Raw genomic sequence first — 25,968 nt, forward strand, 5'->3', positions numbered from 1 at the left:
CTGCTTCTCCCTAAGTTCTCTTCCTTTCGTTGCCAATCTTACTGAAAGAATAGTTTATGTTCATGGAATTCATTTCTTCTCTTCCCATTGTCCTCTTGAACCCCTGCAAATAGACTTCTGCCTTCACCAAGCCAACAGACCATTCTCACTAAGGCCACAAGGGACCCACTCACTACTATCCCAGCTCTCTGCTCTGAATTTGCCCCTTTTCAACTCCCAAAGAATGGGCGAGTTATCCTTAACTCTCTTTCTTTGTCTTCACTCCACACCCTCCTGTTTTATCTCTTACCTGACTATTTCAACCCCTTCTCATGCATCACCAGTTCCAATATTCAGTCTTTTCTTTCACAGACTCTCACTTGGCAAATGCATGCATCCCGTGTCTTCAGTAATCACTCTAGTGCAGAGGACTATCAACTCCAGAGCCTTCAGCCCTTAGCCCAATACTGAATCACTAGCCCATTTCTACTGCCTGTGGGGTATTCTCAAGTAGAAACCCTGAGAATAGTCTGATATGTGGAACAGAATGAGTGTTCTATATGAGCAGTGGTTTAGCCTTGGGCAAATCATGGAACATGAGTCGCAGTTAATAAAAATAGTAGTATTTCCCTCAAAGATTTGCTAGTGCAGATTCAGTAACATAAAAGTAGGAAATTCAGTTTATTTATATTGATTTAAATATAGCACTTCATTTTTCAGTCAGTCAGTTCAGTCGCTCAGTCGTGTCCGACTCTCCGCGACCCCATGAACCGCAGCACGCCAGGCCTCCCTGTCCATCACCAACTCCCGGAGTTCACCCAAACTCATGTCCACAGAGTCGGTGATGCCATCCAGCCATCTCGTTCTCGGTCGTCCCCTTCTCCTCCCGCCCCCAACCTTTCCCAGCATCAGACTCTTTTCCAGTGAGTCAACTCATCGCATGAGGTGGACAAAGTATTGCAGTTTCAGCTTTAGCATCAGTCCTTCCAATGAACACCCAGGACTGATCTCCTTTAGAATGGACTGGTTGGATCTCCTTGCAGTCCAAGGGACTCTCAAGAGTCTTCTCCAGCACCACAGTTCAAAAGCATCAATTCTTCGGCGATCAGCTTTCTTCACAGTCCAACTCTCACAGGAAGGCTTATAATACAGCACTTTACAAATAAGAACTCATTTAATCCTCACAAGGACACTTGGAGGCAAGTTGTACCATTATCCCCATTTCACAGATGAAAACACTTAGACACAGCCAACCTAGGTAACCTCCCCAGGTCACACAACTAACAACTAAAAAGTTGACAAAGCCTGATTCCAATCGAGGCAGTTTAGCTCCAAAAGCTATGCTAAGCTGCCCCTCTTTATACTACTTGTCTGCCTTTTAACACTGCAGAAATCAAATTCTCATTATTAAATAAAAAATCCAGAACATCAGATCACCCTTGCAATTCAAATTTCATTCATGAGTTCCATGTTGGTTAACAATACCAGTCCTATAAACTACAACCTCCTCATCAGCTTAACTTCCTCTCTCACCCTCAGAACCTCTTGCTGCCAGATCTTATTTGGTCCACCTCCAAAATGGTTGACTTATTCCCACCGCCAGTGCTTCACGTCCAGTCTATTTCACTGGTACATGAAAAAAAAGGAAAGATAAGACCTCCTATATACTGGGACAATTAGTAAAACTTGTACAACAGACGACAGTTGTATATCAATACCAAATTTCCCATTTTAAAGTAATTGTGCTAAGTTATATAAATGAAAGCTCTTATTTTTAGGAAACACACACTGAAATATTTAGGGGTAAAAGAGGCATGATATCGGCAACCTTACTCTCACACAGCTTAGAAAGAGCTCTTAGTAATACATATGTGTTAAAAAATGAGAGAATAGTAAAGCAAATGTGGCAAAACATTAACTGCCAAGTCCAGTTGAAGAATTCTTGCAAATTTTCTTTAAATTTAAAATTATTTCAAAGTACAAATCTGAAAACCAAAACCACCAGCAGTTTCCTAACTGCCCCTGACCATGGCCCTCCTGCCCCTCCACTTTCCACATCCCTCCACCAGGGTGTATCCAATGGCCCTTCTGCCCCTCCACTCCCCAAGTCCCTGCACCAGGGTGTAGAAGACTCACCCACCACACAGACCCAATCAAGTGCAAAGTACCCAGCTGGCATGCAAAGCAATCCACAACCTCCCCTGACTTCTATTCCAGTCTCCTTCCATCCTTCCCAACAACAGGCACAACTTCCCTCCCCACAGCTGGTTCCCCACGTCCTCTGACCCCACTGCATCCCAGGCTCAGCATTTTCCTGCATCCAGGCCTTTGAAGAGGCTGCTTCCTTTGCCTAGGCTAGGACTCCCTTTCTTCCTAAAAACAAACATTGAGGTCATATTCATCCCTCAAAGCCTAATCGGAATCCTATTTCATCCCAAGTGGCTTTCTAGGCCCACCCAGCTAGAATTTGTTCACTTTACCCTGCCTCCTAAAGCAGGTGTTTGCTCTGTGTAGAACTTACCTCCAGTCTTCAACCTTGCGCTAGAAATTCTGTGCTAGAAATTCCATGTGTCTTTGATCTAGGAGATCAGGAGTTTGCAGAAGATGGTAATAATGTGGCTTTCCTTACACCCCCACTTCCTCTTATATAATTTTGCAGAAATTATGTATTTCATAATTTTTTAAAAAGTGTGCTGCCAGGGCTGATCATGGACCCAGGGCAACAGACGGGAAGGGACAGGAGAAGGCAGCAGCTCTGGCAGTGAGCACGGAAGATGGGAATTTTGGGAAGTTCTTATTAGGGCACACGCCGCAGTCTTGGCAGCTTCTCCCTCTGCAAGGAAAGGAAAGAAGAAAAGGAATGACCCTGTTCTCAGTCAATTCAGTCTGTCATCCACCCCTCAACATACACACCCCCTCACACAGACCTCCCAGAGTCTCTGCCCTGAGCTGGCTGCCCTCGAGGCTGCTGCCAGCAGAAAGTGTGTGTGTGGAACTTCCCTGGCTGTGTGTGAGAGCTTCACCCAGCCTAAGTCCTTGAATGACTTTGCTTTCAATACTTTGCCTTTTCAATTTAAGGGGGAGAAAACACCAAGCCTTGTAAGAAAACTAACCCAAAACAAGAGTAGTTAACTTTATAGAAAGTTCTAGATTAAAAGCAAAGCAAGCATGCTCAAGGAAAATGAAAACTGAACGCCCTTTGCCTTTCAAGTCATCTTTTCCCTAATGCCATGGTGCACATGGGGTTCCACTCAGGTTAGGGCTCAGATCCAGTGTGCATCTCTTCCTCTTACTGACACAGATTTGGGCTTGAGTGACTTACCAAAGCTTATGTGACCCTACAGTGGCTCCAAGTTTGTTACTGGGTTTATTTGTTCTTCGGTGAGAGTTTAGGACCAAAGTCTGAGACTTGGGAGTTGACGCACTCACACCCAGAGAAGTAGATAAGACTCTTAAGGGAGAAGGGGAGAAAAATAATAGGCCAAGACTAGGATGATGGGAAAACCTCTGTTTAGGCACAGCAAGTCACCCTTTCATCCCCAAATACGACCTTTCCATGAACCCTTCAGGTGATCACTTCTTAAAGACCATCCCGCTGTGAGGAACACCAATATTCACCACTCTTGGATCAGACTTAGGCAAGACTCACTGCTTTGTATAAAACAGACAGCCAACAAGGACCTACTGTATAGCATAGGAAACTATACTCAATCTTATAATAACCTATAATGGAAAAGAATTTGAAAAAAGAATATACATGTGTATTTATATGTATGACTGAATCACTTTGCTGTATACTTGAATCTAACATAACATTGTCAATCAACTACATTTCAACTAAAAAAAAGAAAAAGACCCACTGTTTTTTCTTTCATTCACTCAACAAACATTGACTGAATGTCTGGTGCATATCAGAGGCTATTCTACATGCTGAGGATACCTTACAGGTCCAAACAAAGTCCCTGCTTGCAGAGAATTTACCAGAACTACACATCACTTTCATAATCTTGTAATATTTGAAATCTCAGGCATTTCCTAGAATATGTGATTTATTCCCTATGTTCTTCACTTCTCTCATCTGTTAAACTGGAACATCAAAACTCTACCACCTACATCACACAGGACTGCAAGGAAAATTGGGGGAAAAAGCATCTATAAGGTGCTTAGTACAGAGCCTCACAGTCAGTAGCTAATCAATAAATGGTAATGTGATTATGATTACACACTATCCTAAAACCAGAGTCATCATTCACTTGTCTTTCAGGTCTAAACCTTGTAAATAATACTGCCACTGTGTCCTAAATCTAGTAATTCAGATATATCTCTCACAATTTTATTTTTACTTCTGTACTCAACTGTAGAGTGTACTCAGTACTTTAAACTCACTTCAAGAAATAGGTGCAGAATTACAAGTTTTCTATTTTTCCTAATATACATTAAATTCATAAATAATTATTACCATTTAAAAGGTTTATTCATGTGACACAGCACCCAAAATTAACTCAGATATCGCTGGAAGTATGCTGAGTCTACTTTGGGAAACACTTCTCCATATGCTCCTCTTTGCAGGGCTGATCTCTATATCTAAATTTGGTTTATTACACATTTTGGAGAGCTCCAAAGTCTGCCATCCTCTCACAGTTTCCACTGCTGCTCCCCTAAGGCAGCCTCCCTTTAACATGACTGTCATAGTTAATCAGTTTCTACCCCTGAAACCAGATCGTCTCACCTGCCCCAAACCCACCAACAGATTCCTGTCTCCTTAGAATAAATGCAAAGACCTTACTGCACTCTACTGAGCCCTACGTGATCTGGCCCCTGCTTGTCTCCTCACCACATTTCCTACCACTCTTCCCACTGGAAACTGCAGTTTTACTGAATATTCAGACAGCCTTTGCATCTGCTTTTCCTCTGCCTGTCGTCGCAGCTCACTCCCTGACTTCAGAGGCCCTTCATGAACATCTGCTCACTCCTCAATCATCATCATCATTCTGACTCACCCTATTTTATTTGGCCAAAACACTTATCACCTTTAAACATCAGATGAGGTGCATTCACACGTTTGTTTCCTGTCTGCCAAGCCCCTCTAGACTGTAAGCTCCAGGAAGGCCTGCATTTTGTCTCTATTGCATATCACTGTATTACAAATGCCTGAAATAGTATGGAAGCCAGTCAGCAAATATTTGTTGGTGAAGGCATGAGTGAATGCACAAAGGGTGGATAGTGAGTATTCTTCGAAATATGTTCAGCTTGAGGTTTCTCCAGACTCACAGAGTGGGCAGGAAGAAATGCAAATGTAGTTTAGGAGAAAAGAAAGTAAAAAGCAAGAACACCGGAAAGCAAGACTGAAAAAGCACAGACCCACCCACCAAAGCCCTCCAAATGCTACTGGAATGTAGGCCCCAAAAGAAAGAAATTACTTGGGCACAGACAGAGCTCAGGGATGGATATGGATGGAAATTAAAAAGAACTCACTTCATTATACAATAATTTGTAGTGCATAATTTAGTTTAAAAAGGAGGGGAGAGAGGCATATACGTAAATAAGGAAAAATTTTTATTTTAGCCTTTAATGAGAAGCTGCCTCCTCACCAAATTTTGAAAATAAGTAACAAGGTAGACTTCGGATTTATTTTTTTCTACCCAGTCTGTAGAAGTGTTCAGTTCAGTTCAGTCGCTCAGTCGTGTCCAACTCTCCGCGACCCCATGAATCACAGCACGCCAGGCCTCCCTGTCCATCACCAACTCCTGGAGTTCACTCAAACTCATGTCCACAGAGTCGGTGATGCCATCCAGCCACCTCATTCTCTGTCGTCCCCTTCTCCTCCCGCACCCAACCTTTCCCAGCATCAGAGTCCTTTCCAGTGAGTCAACTCGTCGCATGAGGTGGCCAAAGTATTGCAGCTTCAGCTTTAGCATCAGTCCCTCCAATGAACATCCAGGATTGATCTCCTCTAGAATGGACTGGTTGGATCTCCTTGCAGTACAAGGGACTCTCAAGAGTCTTCTCCAACACCACAGTTCAAAAGCATCAATTCATCGGCGATCAGCTTTCTTCACAGTCCAACTCTCACATCCATACATGACCACGGGAAAAAACATAGCCTTGACCAGACGGACCTTTGTTGGCAAAGTAATGTCTCTGCTTTTTAATATACTATCAAGGTTGGTCATAACTTTCCTTCCAAGGAGCAAGCGTCTTTTAATTTCATGGCTGCAATCAGCATCTACAGTGATTTTGGAGCCCAAAAAAATAAAGTCTGACACTGTTTCCACTGTTTATCCATCTATTTCCCATGAAGTGATGGGACCAGATGCCAGGATCTTTGTTTTCTGAATGTTGAGCTTCAAGCCAACCTTTTCACTCTCCTCTTTCACTTTCATCAAGAGACTTTTGAGTTCCTCTTCACTTTCTGCCATAAGGGTGGTGTCATCTGCATATCTGAGGTTATTGATATTTCTCCCAGCAATCTTGATTCCAGCTTGTGCTTCTTCCAGCCCAGCGTTCCTCATGATATACTCTGCATAGAAGTTAAATAAGCAAGGTGACAATATACAGCCTTGACGTACTCCTTTTCCTATTTGGAACCAGTCTGTTGTTCCATGTACAGTTCTGACTGTTGCTTCCTGACCTGCATACAGGTTTCTCAAGAGGCAGGTCAGGTGGTCTGGGATTCCCATCTCTTTCAGAATTTTCCAGTTTATTGTGATCCATACAGTCAAAGGCTTTGGCATAGTCAATGAAGCAGAAATAGATGTTCTTCTGGAACTCTCTTGCTTTCTCCATGATCCAGCGGATGTTGGCTATTTGATCTCTGGTGCCTCTGCCTTTTCTAAAACCTGCTTGGACATTTGGGAGTTCACGGTTCATATATGCTGAAGCCTGGCTTGGAGAATTTTGAGCATGACTTTACTAGCATGTGAGATGAGTACAATTGTGCGGTAGTTTGAGCATTCTTTGGCATTGCTTTTCTTTGGGATTGGAATGAAGACTGACCTTTTCCAGTCCTGTGGCCACTGCTGAGTTTTCCAAATTTGCTGGCATATTGAGTGCAGCACTTTCACAGCATCATCTTTCAGGATTTGAAATAGCTCCACTGGAATTCCATCACCTCCACTAGCTTTGTTCGTAGTGATGCTTTCTAAGGTCCACTTGACTTCACATTCCAAGATGTCTGGCTCTAGGTCAGTGATCATGTTCTCATGACTATCTTGGTCGTGAAGATCTCTTTTGTACAGTTCTTCTGTGTATTCTTGCCACCTCTTCTTAATATCTTCTGCTTCTCTTAGGTCCATACCATTTCTGTCCTTTATCGAGCCCATCTTTGCATGAAATGTTCCCTTGGAATCTCTAATTTTCTTGAAGAGATCTCTTGTTTTTCCTATTCTGTTGTTTTCCTCTATTTCTTTGCATTGATCACTGAGGAAGGCTTTCTTATCTCTCCTTGCTATTCTTTGGAACTCTGCATTCAGATGCTTATATCTTTCCTTTTCTCCTTTGCTTTTCGCTTCTCTTCTTTTCACAGCTATTTGTAAGGCCTTCCCAGACAGCCATTTTGCTTTTTTGAATTTCTTTTCCATGGGGATGATCTTGGTCCCTGTCTCCTGTACAATGTCACGAACCTCCGTCCAGAGTTCATCAGGCACTGTATCTATCAGATCTAGTCCCTTAAATCTTATTTCTCACTTCCACTGTATAATCATAAGGGATTTGATTTAGGTCATATCTGAATGGTCTAGTGGTTTTCCCTACTTTCTTCAATTTAAGTCTGAATTTGGCAATAAGGAGTTCATGATCTCAGCCACAGTCAGCTCCTAGTCTTGTTTTTGCTAACTGTATACAGCTTCTCCATCTTTGGCTGCAAAGAATATAATCAATCTGATTTCGGTGTTGACCATCTGGTGATGTCCATGTGTAGAGTCTTCTCCTATGTTGTTGGAAGAGGGTGTTTGCTGTGACCAGTGTGTTCTCTAAACCGTAAAACTTGAAAGGAACACTGCTAAGATGGAGAAAGAGTGAAATGACACCTGGGAACACAAGGCCCCGGTTCACGGCCTCCCTATTGCTATATCCTTTGACCCATAGCTTTGTATTCATTCAATCTGACCCTGAGGTTCCACCATGACTTGCTTTGGTCAATGGGAGATTAGCAAATGTGATAGGAAGCAAGCCTTGAAAAACACATGTGCCTTGCCATCTACTCTCTTGCATGACGGGGCTTTCCCCTTTTGGACCCTTGCCTGGCTACCACCATAAGGACATGTCTGGAGCAGACTGGTAGAAAGATGAGAGCAGAGATAAGAAATACATGGGGAGTATTGAGCTTCCTCAGTCAAGAGTATCACAGACCCCCAGCTAACCTCTAATGCATGAGGAAGGCCAGCTAAAATTATCAGAATCTGGCTTCAATAAACAGAACTCCCCCAGCTAATCAGTAGACTCATAGAAAACAATAAAGGGTTATCATTTCAAGATACTATGTTTTGGAGGAGTTTGTTAACCAGAAGTAGCTAACTGATAAAACTTAGATAGATAACTTTCCTCCAAGTAACTGAGGTTAAAAAAAGAGGTAGAAGTCAAAAGAACTAAAATGACAAGTTACCTAAGCAATAGAGGGTGTAATTTTCTAATTAGTTTTTTAAACCATTTGAAAACAATAGGAATATAACCAAATATGTGCAACATAGTTGCAAGTCAAAGTTAAACTATTAGTGTCCCCTTAAATTATAAAAGTAGGGTAATCTGTTCTAAATATCAACATCAGACACCTAGTATACTGTTTAGACTCCAATAAAAACAAAATAGGACCACAAATGTTCTCTTCACCCCTCAGTCATTCTACCCTAGTCATCACAGGGGACTTCTGTTTTCCACAGCACTACAGTCTATTTTTATTAAAGTAAACTACTCTTTCTTTCATCTTAAAAAAATTAACAACCTTACCAGACTCACTCACGGAACTGTAGCTAAAATAAAACCAACCGTAATTTGCTTCTGTTCAGACTTCTGTACTGACAAACGCATTATCTTTTTCCCCTTCCAAGGTTACCCTTCTTCTTTGTTCCTTTATACATTTTCCAGGATATCTGCACAAAAGCAGAAACTTCCACATTAGACAAGTAAGGACGCAAATGTGGAACAAAGCATGCACTGTTTGAAGAGGTCTTCCCATCCGAACCTCCTTCAAGCTCACAGCCTCACACATGGCCACAATTTTAGTCTCACAGAATCCATTTTATATTCAACTCCATAAACATGTACATCTTTCTATAAAAGGAAACCGGGCCAAATTGAGAATGTTATTAAAGTTACAAGTAATAATACACTAGAAGAGTCCTCTACATGCTCAGCCCCACGCTCCCCCTCACATGGTGTCTTAGCTCATTCAGGCTGGCACACCAAAATACCACAGGCTGGGTGGCTCATAAACAGCAGATATTTACTTCTCACAGTTCTGGAGGCTGGAAGTCTGAAATCAGGAAGCCAGCATGGCTGGGTGAGGGCCCTCTTCCAAGTTGTAGACTTCTTGTTTCATCCTCAAATGGCAGAGGGGCTAGGGAGCTCTGTGGGGATCTTTAGAAGGACACTAACCTCATTCATCAGGGCTCTGCCCTCATGACCTGATGACCTCCAAAACGGCTCGCATCTTAATACCAGTATATTGGTTATTGGGATTTCAACATATGAATTTTGGGGCGGACACAAACATTCAGCCCACAGCACGTGGTCCTCAGAGCCTGGGTTCCTATCTCCCTTTTATAGGCATGGACACTGAAGCTGGGGGTGACAGGGTGACTTCCTTGAGGTTTCTGTTCCATAAAGTGACCATATCAAAATTCAAACCTTAGTTCAGAGTCCTTTTCTATACACTATGCTACTGCTGCTAAGTCACTTCAGTCGTGTCCAACTCTGTGTGACCCCATAGACGGAAGCCCACCAGGCTCCCCCGTCCCTGGGATTCTCCAGGCAAGAACACTGGAGTGGGTTGCCATTTCCTTCTCCAATGTGTGAAAGTGAAAAGTGAAAGTGAAGTCGCTCAGTCGTGTCCGACCCTTAGCGACTCCACGGACTGCAGCCTACCAGGCTCCTCCATCCATGGGATTTTCTAGGCAAGAGTACTGGAGTGGCTTGCCATTGCCTTCTCCTCTATACACTATACTGCAGAGTAATACATTATTGGAAAACTCAAAAAAAAAAAAAAGACTTTTCACAGAAAGAGAAAGACCAGGAATCTATGTAAGGAGATGAAGAATAGATAGATGTGTGAGAAAAGAGATAACAGAGGCATTTACTTTTACACTGGACAACTGTGTAAGAAAAGCAGCAGTAACTGCTAACATTTCTAGAACATTCTACAGAACACAATGGAAAATCACGTAATTTTCTATCATGTTATGCACCAATAGTAGAACAAGTACCTAAGATGTGATTTGACACCACCCTTATGGCAGAGAGTGAAGAAGAACTAAAAAGCCTCTTGATGAACGTGAAAGAGGAGAGTGAAAAGGTTGGCTTGAAGCTCAACATTCAGAAAACTAAGATCATGGCATCTGGTCCCATCACTTCATGGGAAATAGATGGGAAAACAGTGGAAACAGTGTCAGACTTTATTTTGGGGGGCTCCAAAATCACTGTAGATGCTGATTGCAGCCATGAAATTAAAAGACGCTTATTCCTTGGAAGGAAAGTTATGACCAATCTAGATAGTATATTCAAAAGCAGAGACATTACTTTGCCAACAAAGGTCCATCTAGTCAAGGCTATGGTTTTTCCCGTGGTCATGTATGCATGTGAGAGTTGGACTGTGAAGAAAGCTGATCGCCGAAGAATTGATGCTTTTGAACTGTGGTGTTGGAGAAGACTCTTGAGAGTCCCTTGTACTGCAAGGAGATCCAACCAGTTCATTCTAGAGGAGATCAATCCTGGGTGTTCATTGGAAGGACTGATGCTAAAGCTGAAACTCCAATACTTTGGCCACCTCATGCGACAAGTTGACTCACTGGAAAAGACTGATGCTGGGAGGGATTGGTGGCGGGAGGAGAAGGGGACGACAGAGGATGAGATGGTTGGATGGCATCACCGACTCGATGGACATGAGTTTGAGTGAACTCCAGGAGTTGGTGATGGACAGGGAGGCCTGGCGTGCTGTGATTCATGGGGTCGCAAAGAGTCAGACACGACTGAGCGACTAAACTGAACTGAAATGAATGCTCTAAATGTGTTATTGTGGGCTGTATATACTTTATTCAACATAGGCTACTGCAATAAATTCTTGTTTATCAAAAGTATTTCTAGAAAAAATATATATCTAGGACAGTCAGTGCTAGATAACTGAATCTGCAGAATGAGTGAGACTACTAAACAAAGTAACAGCTGTTTTATTTCAGACTCTGCACAACTTGAAAGCTCTAGATCAGGGTTTGGCAAACTTTTTCTGTAAAAGATAGTAAATACTTTAGGCTTTGGGGGCCATATGGTCTCTGTGGCAACTACTCAACCCTGCCCTGGTGTGAAACCAGCAGTAGACAATGTACAGACAAATGAGTATGGATATGTTTCAATAAAACTTTATTTATAAAAAAAAAGATTTGGCTCAAAGACAGTAGTTTGCCAATCCCTGTTGTAAAGCATAGCAATCACCCAGAGGAATAAAATACATTTATGCTCTTATCTGGAGAAGGCAATGGTGCCCCACTCCAGTACTCTTGCCTGGAAAATCCTATGGACAGAGGAGCCTGGTGGGCTGCCGTCTATGGGGTTGCACAGAGTCGGACACGACTGAAGCGACTTAGCAGCAGCAGCAGCAGCATGCTCTTATCTACTCTCAGGGGAGGACTGACATCCTGAGCCAATGTCTGTTCTTCCATTTGGTACACAATTTTTTAAAACGGGGCTATTTTCTTGCTTACAACCTATAACAAAATTCAAGCAGGTATTCCAAATCAAGGATTCTAACTTAGGTTAGTACAGTGAAGGCCAAAAGCCTTCAGAACACAGCCCAAGGACTGAAACAACAGAGCAGTCTGGACCCGCTAGTTTAGGGGCAAGACATCTCCCTAAACACTTTAACACCTTAATTATTTCAATATTAAATGACTCGATACCACTGAGAATGTTGACTTTAAATCAACAAAGGAAAGATTCCATTTAATCCCTTTAACACAGAAAAAAACACAGAGACACATAAGATCTATTTGGAGAGACCCGGGAACACTGACTAGAAGAAGTTTTAGAACTAACTGAAGAAATTTTACTGTCTAAAATAAATACTTTATGAAATAATCAATTCCCCAGATAAAAATAATAGGCAAACATTTATAAAGCACTTACTATACATTGTGCATCATTCCAAGTGTTTTACCTATACTAATTTACCTAAAGTACACAGCAATCTAACCAGGTAGGTACTATTATAATCCCATTTCTCAGTCAATGAATTGAGGTACGGGAAGACTGAATAACTTGCTTAGAGTAACACAGCCACTCAGAATAGAACCTGGCCCCAGGCACCATTTCTTCAGTTGCTAAAAAATGCCAAGCCATTACCTTTTGTCTGTATGTAGGCTGCCTTATTTCAAAGACCATGAAAGTGATAAGACATATGTAAAATCTTTACAAAATAGAATATAATCTTTAGAATTTAACAATTGAGAAATGTCATTGTTTTTCAATGCCTGAGGGTAAAGAAAATAAGTGTTTATTATTTTTGTTCAGATCCACCAAAATAAAAAGATTGCTTGTATGTTAGATTGAAGATATTTTATTCTTTTTCAGTGTTGCCTTTAAAATTGATTTTGGAATGTGCCAGGAATATAAACAAGTAAATGGAGTTGTGGGAAAATTATTTTTAGGCACTCTTATTTCAATCAGATAAATATGTGGATATGAAATAAGTCAGTCTTTCTATTTCTTAGGTCAGGACATGAAAATTAGATGTTTATTTTCTGTCTTTATTTCTTAAATAGCTTAATTGTAAATTTGGCTTATATTGGAAGAAAGTAATTTGGTTGTCAAAATAACTGAGGTTACTACTGACTTATCACCCAACAAAAATATTTGATCCTAATACATCCAGAGTAAAGGACTAAAATGGCTTATGATGTTTATTATGAGAAAATTAAAAGTTAGTGGGGAGATTTCTTTTAAATAGAAATGATCTGAAAAATATTTTTGGTTACTGAGTAGGCATCTGTGTTCTTTTTTATTTGTGATATAAATATTTTTGCTAATCTCCAAAAGTTCAGAGTGGAGAGAATTCTCTGCAGCCTTGAGAAAATAGAGAAGCTGCAAACCAAGTTTATATTAATTCCATCATTTGCACAACTCCAGGCAAGAAAAACAGTTGTCCAAAAGATATCCATTCTCTTCATAGCAGTTTTCCCCAATAATAAGCTAGCATTCCCTGCAAAATTTATACAACACTCAAGGAACAGGAAAAGAGTGGAGAAGGCTTGAGCAGTTTATATTTGCTGCCCATTTTTCATTTTCTTCTTACCCTTCTCTAAAAATACAAAGCAAGAGATTCAAATAATTGATACAGAAGAGGAAGAGATAGGTGGAAAGAGAAAAACATACCATTACCACTTTCTTCACTACTGGACATAAATATTAAATCAATGGTAACTCCTATAATCATAATTTTCAGTTATATATTAATAGCCTTGGAAAACTGTTACCATATGGATGGGACTAAGATTTGAAAAGTTAAATCATATTCTTAATTTTTCTAGGTGATAATGATTATAACTTTTTAATTTAACTTATACATAGTGGCTAAACTCAAGCTTAGATTCTACATAGACATATTAGATAACAGAAGGAAGAGGACAGGAGACAAGAGGAAATGAAAAGAGAGGAGAGGGAACAGGAAGAGAGGGAAAGGCAAGAGAAGGGAGGGGAGGAGAAGAAGAGAAAAAGAGATGAGAAAAGAACAAAAGGTATGACATAAACTGGTGAGTTGATCACCAAACCAACTTTCTATTTTTCCCAGAGACAAATAAGATTCATGACCCAGCCTCCTTTCTATTAAGTGGGGCCTTTACATAACCAAACTCTGGTGTAAAAAATGTGAGTAATCTTCTATGTACTTTTCCCTCTGCCAAAGGACCTGGAAATGGGAAATAATTAGGTGATAAGAGAAGTGCCATACGAAAACCACCTGAATGAGGGAAGTTTGCCCATCAGGAATATTCATTTTGGTAAATGGGTATAACCCCCCTTTTCCTTGAGAGATATGTTCCAAGACGTCCAGGGGATGCTTGAAACCATGGATAGTAACAAACCTTCTACCTACTACTTTTCTCTATACATACTTACCTATAATAAAGTTTATCTGAATTGCCAGCATCACTACTTGAACTTTGAAGCCATTAATAAGTAAAATAAAGGTTACTTGAACACAAACACTATGACCATTACAGCTGATTTGATAATCATCTACTAAGTGACTAACCAGTAGGATATGCTGGGGAAAGTGATAATTCACACCCAAGGTGTGACATGCAGCAGAATGGCAATTCATCACACTACTCAGAATGGCATGTATTTAAAACTTATAAATAGTTTAATTTCTGGAATTCTCCATTTAATATTTTGGGACCTCAATTGATCTCAGGCAACTGAAACTACAGAAAGTCAAACCTCGGACAAGAGAGGACTACTATACGTAAATGCATCAAATCAACTCATTGTATGCCTTAAACATACACGATGTAATATGTCAACTGTATCTCAATAAACTTGGGGGCAGGAGTTAAAAACAGTCTTTCATTAAAATTTTAAATTACTGAAGAGTGTCTTATCCAATCATTAAAGGTAGAAGAAAGTCATGACAATGGTTCCAGATGGCAGTTTTCAACATGTACTACTATCAACTCAGTAGATGCAGAAAAATGTTTTTATAAAATTAGCATCCATCAATGATAAAATATCTCCAGAAAGTGCTTATAGAGGGGACATACTGCAACATAATAAATTGCCATCTATGACAAGCCCACAAATACCATCATCCTCAACAGTGAAGAGCTGAAAGCATTCCCTCTAAGACAGGAACAAGACAAGGATGCCCACTCTCAGCACTTTTATTCAACATAGTATTGGAAGTGCTAGCCACAGAAATAAGGGAAAAAAGAAATCTAAATTGGAAATAAAGAAGTAAAACATGTCACTATGGCATAACATTATATGTAGAAAATCCTAAACATGCCATCAAAAAACTAGTAAAATACTAAAGCTTATCAATGAATTTAATAAAATTATAGATTAAAAACTAATGCAAAAATCTGTTACATTTCAATATACTAATGATGAACTAACTATCAGAAAGAGAAATTAGGGAAGCAATCCCATTTACCATCACATCAAACAGAATAAAATACCTATGAACAAACCTATCAAAGGTAGCAAAAGACTGTACTTGGAAAACGGTAAAATACTGATGAAATAAGTTGCAGACAACACAAAAGATGGAATTACATACCATGTTCATAGCTTGGAAGAATTAATATAATTAAAGTGACTATACTGCCCAAGGCAACCTGCAGATTCAGTGCAAACCCTATTAAAATACTGAGGGCATTTTTCACAGAACTAGAACAATTATTTTAAAATCCGTATGAAAAAACAGAAGATCTCAAATAGCCAAAACAACCGTGAGGAAGAACACAACTGGAAGTCATGCACCTTGACTTCAGACTATACTATGAAGCTACAGTAATAAAAAAAAATTTTTTTAAGTATGATACTGGCACAAAAGGGCTTCCCAGATGGTTCAGTGGTAAAGAATCTGCCTGCCAATGCCAGAGTTGCAGGAGCCATGGGTTTGATCCCTGGGTTGGGAAGATCCCCTGGAGGAGGAAATGGCAACCCACTCTAGTATTCTTGCTGGGATAATCTCATGACCAGAAGGGCCTGGCAGGTTACAGTCTGTGGGGTCACAAAGAGTCAGACATGACTGAGCATGCAGACACGCGCTGACATAAAAACAGACACATAGATCAATGAAACAGAAGAGACAGCCCAGAGATAAACCCACATACACTTGGTCAATCAATACATGACCAGAGAGGCAAGAACACACAATGGAGAGAAGATAGTCTCTTCAACAATGTTGCTGGAAAAATTAATAAGATACATGTAAAGCAATGAGATTAGAACATTCTTTCACACCATACACAAAGATAAACTCAAAATGGTTTAAAGAACTAAATGCAAGGCTTGAAACCATAAAACTCCTAGAAGGGAACATAGAACACTCTATGACATAAATCACAGCAACAGCTTTTTAAATCTGTCTCATAAAGCAAAAGAAATAAAAGCAAAATTAAACAAATGGGACCTAATTAAACTTAAAAGCTTTTACACTGCAAGGGAAACCATCTACAATATGAAAGACAGCTAATGGAATGGGAGAAATATTTGCAAATAATGTGACCAACAAGCAGATAATACACAAAATATATAAACAGTTCACACAACTCAGTATCAAGAAAACAAACCACCCAATCAGAAATGGACAAAGGAGCTGAATAGACATTTGTCCAAAGAAGACATACAGATGGCTAACAGGCACATGAAAAGATGCCCAACATCATTAACTATCACAGAAATTCAAATCAAAACCACAATGAGATATCACCTCCCACCTGTCAATATGGCTGTCACCAAAAAGACCACAAATAATACATGTGGTCAAGGATTTGGAGAAAAAGGAACCCTTGTACACTGCGGATGGGAATGTAAGTTGGTGTAGCTGCTACAGAAAACAGTACTGAGGTTTCTCCAAAAAATAAAAACAGAACTGAGCTATTTCAAATCCTAAAATGTGATGCTGTTAAAGTGCTGCACTCAATATGCCAGCAAATTTGGAAAACTCAGCAGTGGCCACAGGATTGGAAACATCAGTTTTCATTCCAGTCCTGAAGAATGTTCAAACTACTGCACAATTACACTCATCTCACACACTAGCAAAGTAATGCTCAAAATTCTTCAAGATAGGCTTCAACAGTATGTGAACCGAGAACTTCCAGATGTTCAAGCTGGATTTAGAAAAGGCAGAGGAACCAGAGATCAAATTGCCAACATCCATCAGATTATAGATAAAGCGAGAGAATTCCAAAAAACATATACTTCTGCTATATTGACTATGCCAAAGCCTTTGACTGTGTGGATCACAACAAACTGTGGAAAATTCTGAAAGAGATGGGAATACCAGCCCACCTTACCTGCCTCCTGAGAAATCTGTATGCAGGTCAGGAAGCAACAGTTAGAACTGGACATGGAAGAACAGACTGGTTCCAAATTGGGAAAGGAGTACGTCAAAGCTGTATATTGTCACCCTGCTTATTTAATTTGTGTGCAGAGTACATCATGAGAAATGCTGGACTGGATGAAGCACAAGCTGGAATCAAGATTGCTGGGAAAAATACCAATAACCTCAGATATGCAGATGACACCACCCTTATGGCAGAAAGTGAAGAGGAACTAAAGAGCCTCTTGATGAAAGTGAAAGAGAGTGAAGAGGCTGGTTTAAAACTCAACATTCAGAAAACTAAGATCATGGCATGTGGTCCCATCACTTCATGGCAAACAGATGGGGAAACAATGGAAACAGTGACAGACTTTATTTGCTTGGGCTCCAAAATCATTGCAGATGGTGACTGCAGTCATGAAATTAAAAAATGCTTGCTCCTTGGAAGAAAAGCTATGACCAACCTAGACAGCATATTAAAAAGCAGAGACATTACTTTACCAACAAAGTTTTGTCTAGCCAAAGCTATGGTTTTTCCAGTGGTCATGTATGGATGTGAGAGTTGGACCATAAAGAAGGCTGAGCACCAAAGAATTGGATGCTTTTGAACTGTGGTGTTGGGGGAGACTCTTGAGCATCCCTTGGACTGCGAGGAGAATAAATCAGCCCATCCTAAAGGAAATCAATATTCACTGGAAGGACTGATGCTGAAGCTCCAACTTTGGCCACCTCATGCAAAGAACTGACTCATTAAGAAAAGACCCTGATGCTGGAAAGATTGAAGGCAGGAGGAAAAGGGGACAACAGAGGATGAGATGGTTGCATATATCACCAACTCGATGGGAGTGAATTTGAGCAAGCTCCAGGAGTTGGTGATGGACAAGGAAGCCGGGCATGCTGCAGTCCACGGGGTTACAAAGAGTTGAACATGACTGAGCAACTGAACTGAACTGAAACACCAAACTACCATATGATCCAGCAATTTCACTCCTGGGTATATGTATCCAAAAATAACCAAAAACATTAATTCAAAAAGATACACGGCACCACAATGTTCAGAGTAGCACTATCTACAATAGCCAAGATATAGAAGCAATCTAAGTGTCCATCAACAGATGAAAAAAGATGTGGCATGTGTATACACACATACACAGAGGAATACTACCTAGCCACAAATGAAATTTGCCATTTGCAACAACATGGACAGACCTGGAGAGTATTATGCTGTGATATGTCAGACATAATGTGGTTATTACATATATGTGAAATCTAAAAGATAAAATTAACTAGTGAATATTAACAAAACAGAAACAGGCTCACAGGTATACACAACAAACTAGTGGTTAGCAGCAGGAAAGGGAAGAAGGGAAGGGCACAATAGGGATAAGGGATTAAGAGGTACAAACTACTATGTATAAAATAAATAAGCCACACAGATATATTACGCAGCACAGGAACTATAATCAAATTTTATAATAACTATAAATGGTGTATAATCTTTCATTGTGAATCACTAAATTGTACACCTGAAACTTTTATAATACTGCACATCAACGATACCTCAATAAAAAATAAATTTAAAAAAATTTTTAATTTTAAAAACTACACTACAAATTAAATTCCTTCACTTCCAGAAGGTTCTCTCATAATTGCTGGGTGAAGTATGTAGGATAAATTTTCTCCTAAATTTATTTCATTTCATTTTTTATTTATTTTACTTACTGTGCATCCTGTATAGTTTCATCTAAAAAAAAAATGATTCTACATGTGGTAGAACTGTTTCAGGCTCGCCAACAGTACTATTAGGAAATAATTAAACTCTTTAACAACAGTGCACTCAGCAGCTGAAATGTAGGACACACCCATGGCCAATAATTCAAAAAGTGTGATGACCTTTCAAAATAGAACCAGTTAAAAATCTGAGATTCAAAACTGTTGACTGAACTTTCTAAATTGCTCAGAAAGTCTTCTTGACCATTTTATTCCTGGCATGAAAAGCTCGTAGAATAAGCATCACCTTAATGTTCGTGATTATTTTGTTAGTTAAATTTAATAAAGAGAGAAAACACAATAATAAAGAGTTCAAGAACATCTGTCAATCTAAATTTTCTAAGTCACTCTTTCTTCTGAGGAAACTATGCCCTCTAAAACTTTGTCATTAGCAGTTCTAAATGCAGACTGTGAAGGAATGCTTATCTGAATATTAGCTTTGCACTATATCTAAGTGGAAGAAAGTCACAGTGCCAGCTTAATCCACCCTGTTGGAGGGAAGTAGATGTAGTTGAGAAAGCTAATCAAACTTCAGGTGAACAGCGAAGGGACTCAGCCATACATGCCACAACACTGTTAATCAGCTATACTCCAATACAAAATAAAAAGTTTAAAGTTACAAACAAGAAAAATAAAGAATTACCTTTATTTAAAAAAAAAACAAGAAAGCTGATCAATAAGAAATTTGTAGGTTCCATTAGCAGTCACGCCACATACATTCTTCCCCAATGCCTTATAACCATTCTATTTTCTGTCTCTATGAATTTGCCTATTCTGTACATTTTATATAAATGGAATTATACAATTTAAAGGAAAAGAAATGTATGTGATATTTTCTATTTTAAAAATTGACTATTTGTACCTTTTATTAACATCCTAATAATACATAAGGAACATTTACAAGGTACTTCAGTTCAGTCGCTCAGTTGTGTCCGACTGTTTGCGACCCCATGAATCGCAGCACGCCAGGCCTCCCTGTCCATCACCAACTCCCGGAGTTTACCCAAACTCATGTCCATCAAGGCACTTAGAAGTTTACTAAATATATTTTCACATACAATATCACTTTCTTATTGTTATAGTAACCCTACTGTTATTTTTATACTCAAGTAACAGACAGATAAGGACTCAGGCTCTGAAAATCTTTGTAATTTTTCAAGATCAAGCACTGAAGACTGCCGTTGCTCTAAAAAGTATTTATTTCAATTCTGGGGATATACTTTTAGAAGTAAAGGAAGCTAGCCAGTGCTATGAACTTCTGGGGATATACTTTCAGAAGTAAAGGAAGTTAACCAGTGCTATGAAGTTTTGTAATGATAATAACATCATTATCTTAGCCCAAAGAACTAAAATATTCTTTAATCAGCACTTTCTCATCATGCTGCTGATATTTACCAATACAGTAAAACACCAGGATATAGACCATTATTTCCATTTTACAGACATAGAGACAGAGGCTTAAAAAAATTTAAAGACTTGAGCATGATCTCACTAACTCCAAGATCAATTCACTAAGTCATTTTGCTTCCTGAAATTGGAGGGATACAATTTTGGCTTGTGACTAGTATAACAGAAAATTATATCACCTGCATATATTTTATAATTAAAGTGGAAAAATTGATTTTTTAATTAAATGAAAGTTACTCCTCTTCCAAGGGGTAGTGTCAAGCTCCACAAACAAAGAGAATCATACAAATCTAAAGTATTTAACTCTGTGTTGGGAGAAGGAGAGGAGGTTTTTTGTTTTGCTCTACTCTTTAAAACAAGCTCCAGGTGGGAGAGCAAGCCTTTTGAAAACGCCAACTAAGGATAATTAAATTCTTCAGCAAGAGTAAGCAAAAAGAGTAGTTCTATATATAACACTGGAAAAAAATATCTTAGAGAAGAGCAAATCTTTCCAAAAGTGAAATTCACCAAATGAAACCCTGGAAAATGTAAATCAATCAAGAAATATTTCTTAAGCCAATTTGCATTCATGAGTGCTTTGCAAGTTTACGATGTAATACATTCCTTGTTGGATATATCTTTGTCAAATCCATCTGTCTATAGCGGATATACATAGTTTTACAGAACCTTATCTGCCAAAGAACTTCCACAGTCAGACAAAAATGGTGATAGAAAATATAGTGCAGAGGGAAAAGAGACCAGCTACTGCTATTTGGAAAAATGTTTCCTTTCTGCACAACATCTTGCTCACAGATACCTGTCCCTGGACACCTGGTACTCCTCTACTCTTTCTTGTCTTAAAGTCCTGCCCTTTCATGTAAAACAGATGTGAACCCAGAGAACTGAAGAGGTGAAAGTCCTAAAGGAAGCTCCAATGCAAGATGGCAATACTCCCAACAGAATTTCCCTGAGCCATGTTCTAAACACCTTCTGAACTGCGTGAGCAGCTGATTAATATCCGATAGCTGAGCACAGGTCATTTGTATTTGATTCATCTCAATCAGAGCTCAAGTTAATACTATAAAGAAGGAAGGCATGAAGAGGTGGGAGGGAATGTGATAGCTACACCAAGAAAGCCATACGGACACTATGTTGAGAAAAGGAGCCAGTTTAAAGGTCGGAAACCAGTTCAGAGAAAGCTGCTTCCACTCTCCCCACTTCTTACTCTACATGGGCCCCGAGCCACCTGGAGGGGTGAGATTACTATCCTTCAGTAGATGCACTTTTTTCCACTGATATAGTCAGTTACGACATAAAATAATGACTGTCAAATCTTACTATTAGTGTCTACAGCCGTGGAAACTAAATAAAGGAACTTGTCACACTATCACAATTAGAAGCTCATGCTCCTTCTTCACAGTAAGTATGTTTCTAAAAGAATGTATTAGAATTACACATTTTAAAACTATTTTACATATACTTGGCTAATACAGAAAAGGATCCTATGTTAATTATTTTTCTCCCCTTTTATAAACCTCATTTGTTGCTGTGACCTAAAAGGGGTCATATTTTAGAAGGCAAAAATATTTTAACAACAAAATTTTGCATTTCCAAAGTGAATGAAACACAAAATTTTGCAAAAAACCTAACTATTATTTCTTTCCTACTGACCAAATCATGTCAGTCATTTAAATAGGCGTGACCAAAATTAAACTGCTCTTAGGTATAAAAATAATATTTTTATAGGAATTGGCAAGTAACTACTCTAGCTATTAGAAATTTATACTGGCCATAGAAACCCGTGATTTTAAAAACTGTTCAGATGATTTATGCTTCAGGCTTATGTACAGCACAAAAATATAGATTTGTATCTAAGTCTAAAGATGAAAACTTCGACAAAAAGCAAACTAGAAAACAACCCCAAATTGTAAGAAATTACCTAGCTTTGTGCCGTATTGAGAAAGATATAAGAATTATGTGGAAGAAAAATTATTTATTTCTAATGATTAACTTCATATACAAAAGCCTGATTTTTTTTTTAATGACAGGAGAAATCAATAATGTTTTAAAAGTAAAACATGAACTGCTTACCCTCACCAGTCTATACTCAGTATTAACTCTGTCCTGCGGAGTATGCTATAGAAGGTAATAAAATGCTGATATTTTCTAGGTTCTCCTCTCAATCTGCTCCGGCTTTATCTTCAACCTGATTAGCAATAGAAGTCACCCCCAGCAATTACACAAACCTAAAAACTGCTTCCCCGGGATAATTTGATCTGCTCTGATCACACGTTCCAATCCATATACTTTCTTCTGCTACTGGTGTTGCTTCTATGTGTTTAATATGCTTCTTAAAGGCTTTACACACACACACACACACGCTAGGGAGTTCTCATTCAGCTCCCCACCATATAAACAGAACCACTGAGGAGCATTTTTATACATGTAAAAATATTCTAGTTATCCATAGAATATGTCTTGGTACAGCTTCAGATGACAGTAAAGAAAAGCTTTGCTGTCATTTCACATTTCTCCTGTTTCTGGGCTCTGAGTGTTGTATACCTGTGTCCCAAAAGGACTGCCTGTCATGACTGCTCCCTCCCAGCTGTGGACCATGTGGGTAAGAAGTCTCGAAACTTGCCGGACTCAAGGGCTCTCAGCCATGGCTTTGACACCAGCAATCTGTTTTAACCTGCTCATATTGGACCTCTCTCACTTTCCAGACCCCCTTAAAACAAACCCGGCTAGCAAATGCATTGAAGAGCCTCCTTCAAAATACAGCTTGACTCTGATTCGGGGGTGGGGGGGGGCACGGGGGGGGGGGAAGCTGGAATAATCCTGCCAGGTCTTAGAAGCTTTACAATTAATTGCATTGAACTTGATACACAGAAAACAGCACCTTGAAAAAGAATCATTTGCTACTTCAGTATTTTCTAATTACCATCACTCCCTCTCGGGGCATGTAATTAATTTACAGAGTTTTTTTTAAAAAAAAAAAAAGTCAGGATTACTCACACAGTCTTGAAGATGCAATGTCAGCTATTTAGGACAGAAACATCCAAGGCCGTGTTAGAACTCAATTACGACTATATAAGCATTAAAGCAGGAACTGGCAGGCCTCTGGACTACAGCAACTATAGGACTCGTGCTTCTCGTACGCTGGGCTATAATTTATGAAACTGAGCCCCAGATTCAGCCAATCATTTAGCTCCTCATAACAAGTCTGACTGGCTCTGGAAAGCTGAACGGGCTGTACTACAACAACAAAGATGAGATATTCCACATAACACTCAGCTTATCTGGAATCACTTTCCCTTGCAAGGCCAGAAAAAAAATCATAGCTTTACCGCCCAAGGGAAACACGACAGAGGACTGGGAAATGCGACTTCACCTGGAGCAAGATCTGTTATGCTTTGGCAAGACCAACCTCGCCAGCCTTAAAGGACCCAGGTACCCCTGGGACACAGAGGGCAACCACAGCAGCAAAAACCCAAAGGTAATTTTCATCTTTCTTTTTATTTTTAGTGGGAATAATGCCGAGTCGAAATACTATGCATTAAGTCACTCTGGCAACTTTGATCTCATTTCACCTTTTTTCTAATCTCATCTATTGTAGGATCATTTGTTATTGAGTATGAATCCAGGGAGGCTTAATGTACCTGAAATAAATTTAAAACCAAAATGATCATTTGTGGAGGAAGAGAGATCATTTTCCAGAACCGTTTGAGAGCTATCTTTTCAGATGGACAGCCTTTTCACCCACCCACAGAAACAAGAATAGAGGCAGCTCAGGCAGGGAAGAGGGAAAAGGGGTTTCGTGAGTACAATTAAATGCTTTTAGTGTCTTGAAAGGAATAACTGTGCTCAGACAGTAAATTAGGAAGATGGGTTATTATACTGGCCCACAATACTTAGGCTATATAACATGTACCAGAATGTACCTTGGTGGGATTGTTGGGGCAGAAAATGATGTAAGAGCCAGTTGGCATAGCCCCCCATGGCCTAGGTTTCTCTTTTCTTTGCAATATTTTCCTTATTTCCCATCACATTTTGAAGTATTAGTAATACCAACTACTTGTTATACCAAACTTCCAAATTGTAGTTGTTAACGCAACTTGTTTAAGTCACAAGAGGTGACTAAAGAAAAAAAATTTTTAATGGAATTAACATACACCCTTAGATATGTGACATACTTTACTTAATGACAAATCCTTCCAAATCCTCAACAAATGATATGTCTCTTCAGCAAATTTTGTAGCAAGTGTAACATTCAGTTCAGTTCAGTTCAGTTGTTCAGTCATGTCTGACTCTTTGCGACCCCATGAATCACAGCACGCCAGGCCTCCCTGTCCATCACCAACTTCCGGAGTTCACTCAAACTCATGCAACCAAAAAATCATTGTAAAAACTTTTAAATAACAAAACCAATCATTATGCTTTCAAAGTGACAGCAGAACCTCCACAAATATAAACTCATGTCAGTTTTATATGCTCCCAAAGGAAGAAGCCAGGAAAAGAAACTTGCTTTGTTTAGTGATGAAATATAAGGAACAGGAACAGAAAAGACATTTATGCACTTTTTGTTTGCTCTAGATGGTTGACTGAATTTAACTTGAGATTTGACACCAAGTAGAAAAACAGAAACACAGGGAATAGAAAAAATAATCCATTCATAATCCCCTCAAGATCTGTTCTTTGAATTGCCTACCTTGTGACTAACCAGGGAGGACTATTTCACTATGTTTCAATATTTTTTACTTAATTAAACCTTTGTTTACTTGACAGTGCTGCTGCTCATGGTGACTGTGTGAGAACTGAAACTTGCGAGGGAAGCCAGTTTGTTAAAATTGTGATTCCCTTTACTCAACAATAACAAGGCTGATCTAGTCTGAAAGGGAAAGCACGCCCTTAAGGTAATGTTGGCATTGAATCTTCACACCCAGAATTTTGCCATTGAATCTTCAACACCCAGAATTCCCTGTTTCTCATTCCCCAAATAAAATTATGTTAAGATCTCTTCAAATTTCAATGTTCAGATCTCCATTTTTCAACAGACAAGACCAAGAATACTCTAGACTAAGGCATTTAAATTTCTTCACATGATAGTTGCCCTGAAATTTCCTATAGGAAAACTTTGCCTTTGACAACTTTGAAGATAACCATCTCCCCACTCAAGACAATGGCCGGCAACCAACTAGCAAGTCCTTGAGTCAGAAGCTTTCATGGCTTCTGGACATTCTCTGTGTCAACATAAAGCTCAGTTTCAGATAGACCCCTGGCACCCTGACCGTTACAAACACTAAAGGTTTTGTTTGATTCAGCTTCAAGCTGTTCTTCTGTTAGCAAGCAATGTTCAACCAAAAACACATTCATGATGAGAGCTTTCCGAAAGACCAGCATGGCCTTCCCTCCAATCATAATAATCATGATAGCCTGAGACATGTTACTGCTACTTGGCAATTGGGGGTGAGGGTAGATATTTAGTACCTGGAGTGGTCACATAGCAGGGGAAACCTCACACTGGAAGGAAGGAAGTGAAGTCTCAGTACAATCCAACTTAAGCCAATTATATCATTTTGATTTCA

General features: G+C 39.4%; 1 protein-coding gene across 7 annotated transcripts in view; it reads right to left on the reverse strand.

The window, feature by feature from the left end:
- The window catches only part of PDE4D (phosphodiesterase 4D), a 1,698,276-nt gene that overhangs the window by 1,596,400 nt on the left and 75,908 nt on the right, over positions 1-25,968 (reverse strand). For 6 of the 7 annotated variants that reach the window (XM_088827710.1, XM_088827709.1, XM_088827703.1 and 3 more), the window contains exon 1: positions 23,399-23,549. The exons of the other annotated variant lie outside the window; for it this stretch is intronic. The gene's annotated coding sequence lies outside the window, so the exon portion shown is untranslated. Of the gene's footprint in view, positions 1-23,398; positions 23,550-25,968 lie in introns of those variants that run through there. 7 annotated transcript variants of the gene reach the window in all.

The sequence above is a fragment of the Moschus berezovskii genome, chromosome 18 (assembly GCF_049115385.1).
Source record: "Moschus berezovskii isolate FMDL1 chromosome 18, NW_MosBer_1.0, whole genome shotgun sequence".
Classification (NCBI taxonomy): Eukaryota; Metazoa; Chordata; class Mammalia; order Artiodactyla; family Moschidae; genus Moschus; species Moschus berezovskii.